The following is a 4,402-nucleotide window of genomic DNA, read 5'->3' as shown; positions in this document are numbered from 1 at the left end:
TCCAACAATTCTACACAAGCAAACAAGGCACTCTGTAACGTTACCAAATGTGCTAGGGCATCTGCTGGTTTTACTGTCAAATTTTGCAATCAGTATGAGACGAGCAAGGTGGGAGCCCAGGCCAAGGCTCTGTAAGTGTTGTTGAGCTACCAAACAGTGTGAGATTCTCGCTCGAGCTTTCAAGCTGCCATGTTAGACAGGCATTCAACACAGTCAATGTAATACTCAAAACTGATCAGCGTTAAAGAACACATATAAATATATGGGCAACGCTCTGAGTGTTAATGGACAACACTCTGAGTGTAAGACCGCAATGTAAGACAGTGCAAACATTCACTAGAGTGTTATACAACACATATGGACAGCACAAAAATAATGCATACTGTAACAAACATTCAATGGACAGTGCATCGGTTTAATCATTCCTCGTTCCTCGTTTCAATAGACTTTGATGGGGGAGGAGCTCATGTAAATGTATGTATGAAGCAATGCGTGTGTATACCAACGGATGGCAGCTTTCCTTGTTCCTCGTTCTTCTTTCCAGCATGCCTCGATGCGCACCAGTCCAAAACCACCGTGCCTTACCATCCACAGCAGCAAGATTAGAACCTCGACCTGCCAAACGCGGCGTTAAACACTTTCTCTGTATATATTCTGATTTGTATTAGAGATATTTACACTATATGAGCCACTGTACACCCGTGACTTCACCGATTATGCAGGAACCCACTCTAACGGTACCCCATTTACTCACTCACTGTACAAATCAGAAACTCCTATTTCTCAAACCCAGCCAAATTTCCACCTCCCATTGCACGAAGGTAGATTTTCTATATCAGACGCCGCGTCATACATTCAAAAACGCCTCAAAACGAGAAGTCCAGATGACTGAATGGGTTCTTTAATAGCAAAGTGACCATGCCCGTTGTAACGGCTCAGGTGGACAACACACCAAAGGACATATGGCTAGCATCAAACCTCAATCAATGGAGCAATGTTAAACATATATGGGAGTAGCGTCAAACAACGGAGCAGCGTTAAACTTAAAGCATATACGGGACAACGCTCCAGAGCAGGAAACACATGCTTGCGTTAATAATCGTATAAACAATGTACTCTTTCCTCCAACGTTCAAAAGACTTTGACGGCTGCAGGACTGAGGTCCTTCAAGTGAGACGGGTGTTATGTCAACCAGAGGAGCGGGGATACCAGAGTTCGATGGAGAGGCCGAGGTATAGATGGGAGGTCGTTCGATGGATGAGGCAGCGATCAATATATGCTGCGTTCAATGTAATACACGAGCGTAAATACAAGAACTGATACCTGCGTTTTGGTGGCTATGGTGTTGAAGATACAACCCTTATTAGAGAGCCAAGTAACATAATCCGGAGTGATCAAGCAGGGCTCATGCAGTGGAATATTTACGAGGATATTGACCTGAGTCAAGAAATAGAGAGACAGTGAATGGAAAATGGAACCGGACCCGATAAGTTATTCCCACTTAGAGATAGTCTCTTCAGTTTCAGAAGCGCCCCGATTGCAGCGAGAGACAGCGTTTTCAGTGGAGTATAGGAGAATATAAAACGTCTATGACACTGATTGAGTGAGACAGTGTTTGCAACAGGTCTCTTGACAAAAGAGCAGTGCAGAATGGCAGAGACATAATGCGAATATGATGGACAGAGGGGCGTTTTATTTTTTGCGCTACTTCCTGACACCATTCGACCAACTTTCTCCATTGCCTGTCATAACTGTCATACAGAAAATATAACGATTCATGTGCTTATGCTACGGTCTCTTTAATCACACGGCTTCCACAATTCACAGGAGCACACGTGCCATCCATCATATCATTTTCAAAGCCACGTTCTGAGACAGTTTTTAATGTGGGGCAGCGTTCACTGTCAGGCAAAAACCCTCGACCAATTTCACAAGAAAAAACCAAATCATTCTACACAGGTTCAGTGCAGGGAAATGTATTAAAAGAGCAGCAGCGACAGATAAATTAAATCCGGGAACATATCTCAGAAGTGCGGTGACAGATAATTAATTCCCTCAGACAAAAATGGGATACACACAAGGAATAATTTGAGAAGCAAATTCAGACCAGCGTTCAAATGGAGAGTGCACAAGGATTCATTAATTGAAATAAAACGGCCAACACCCCAGAAGAAATATCAATTCCAATTCATATCAAAAACCACAAAAATTAGTGGCTCAAATATGAGCAGGGCAGAATATCGTCTGCTCTGATACCATGTTAAACACACATGGGTAGCAAGAGAAATATGAAAGATAAAACATGTAGTACAATTTTTATTGACAAATGATATACATTTATAGTACACTCTTGTGACCGTTGGGTTTCACATCCCAGGGTCTCTTGGACTACTTTGTCTATTCAGCTTCCACACTAACCCATTGAGGATTAGGTGTCCAACAGCAAGGAGTCTTCAAAAGGATGGACCGATACCACCATAGCATAAAGCAAACAATCCTCTTCTGGCGTAAAAACATATTCTCAAGCCCGGTATTAAGCCAAGCATGGGGATTGGCCTTATGATTAAATCTATGGGCCATATGGAAAGAGAGGAACTGTAGAGTATTTAAAAATAAAACATCACCTCAAGAACAAGTGTGCGAAGGAATAGTTCGAAATATCAGAGAAACTATCTTAGCAGAACAATGGAACCAAGAAGATTGGAAAGTCCCTCCCCAAGAAGCTCGAATCTTACGAAAACTTAATCTAATAATGGAAATGCTAGCCCCAACTGCTTGGAGAAAAAATAAGCTTGGTGTAGTATGCCCGACTCACTTCACTACCCCAGGAGAAGGATTCATAAAAATTAACTTTGACGGGGCATCAAAAGGGAACCTAGGAGTAGCAAGATTCGGTGGCCTCTTCTGAGGCAACCAAGCCAACACGCGGCTCATATATGCTGATTTGTGTGGGATAGCAAGTAACAATGAGGCAAATTCACTGCAGCAGGACAAGGACTTCGAATAGCTGTCAGAATGGGATATCGAAATGTAGTTGTGGAAGGAGACTCAATTCTGGTCATAAACACCCTAGTGAAACTGAATAATGGCACCACGTGGGACAATATGAGCCAAAGATGGATGACAACTCGCCTTATATAAGAGATAGGAGAACTCAACCAAAGGTTTGACTATATAATGGTCTGACATGTTAGATGAGATGGGAAACAAGGGGCATATTTTTTGGAAAACTGGGGATGCAACCAACGAAATGGCCTGTTGGAAAAATTATGGTTAGTACAACCCAGGGACGAGAGGTTTGAATACCTGGTGGATATATTGGATCAGGACTACAGGAAAATTCAGGAACATGGGATTCCACAAAACGAAAACCCCGATCGGTGTGCATACCGGATGATGGAAATGCCTACCGATAGTAATGACGAGTAAAGGAGAGGTATGTCCCACCACCCCCCACACGCTCAAAGCGATGGGTGCAATGGCCCTTGGCATGAGTACATGCGAGGGTGGTGGGAAAGGTGGTAGGGATGGTATGGGCGAGGTGAGAGGCATAGTAATTAAGGTAAGATAGTTGCGTAAGAATTGTAATATGGTCTGTGGAGTAAGGATATGAAGCAGTAGAGAAGGACGACAATGAAAAATGTGTTGAAATATGGCAACAAGAATATTCCAATTTAATTTGTCCTTGAATTAAATTGTGAATTAAAATCGAATTTAGTCTTAACAGCTACTTGGAAATAATTAATTAATTTATTTTAAATTAATTAGTTGGAGAAATTCAAGTTAGAAGTCTTTCTGAAGTCATGCAAGAGTTATCCCTTAAATTAAGGAGATAAGATTGAGTTATATTTGACTTGTAATCAGTTAACTCATTTTACTGAGTTAAGTCCAGTTAAATTAGTTCCAAACTATTTGAGGAACTAATAGTGAGTTAACAGTCAGTTGATGCATGCATGCACTCAACTAGTGCTACTCCAGTTAACTGAATATTCCCTCATCAGAAACTCATGCATGTCTATTATGAGAAAGACCTAGTTGATTTAAATGTCAAGGATATTGTACTATCAGTTGCATGTGTTTTCTCAAAGAGAAAATTCATGCATGCAGTCAAGGATTTAATCCTTAAGGATTGTGTAGTTTTATAGGAGATCATCCACTTGGTAATAGGAGAATCATCCCACAGGAACAGTGCAAGGAAATAGGAGCTTGGAGGGCAAAGAGGAACGCTCAAGAGAACCCAAGATTGCATATGAGCATCTATGAGGATTGTACTGAGAGCTGGCTAGCTGTGAGAGCTAAGGCTTTACATAATTCCTATGTATTTCCACCATGTATGATAATACAATAGTGTGGGGTTTTTAGCTGAGGCTTTCCCCAAAGTATTTTCATGTGTATTGTGTGA

The sequence above is a fragment of the Pinus tabuliformis genome, chromosome J (assembly GCF_031772625.1).
Source record: "Pinus tabuliformis cultivar Carrire ecotype Pingquan chromosome J, CPIR1, whole genome shotgun sequence".
In the NCBI taxonomy this organism is placed as follows: Eukaryota; Viridiplantae; Streptophyta; class Pinopsida; order Pinales; family Pinaceae; genus Pinus; species Pinus tabuliformis.
This window is presented reverse-complemented; position numbering follows the sequence as displayed.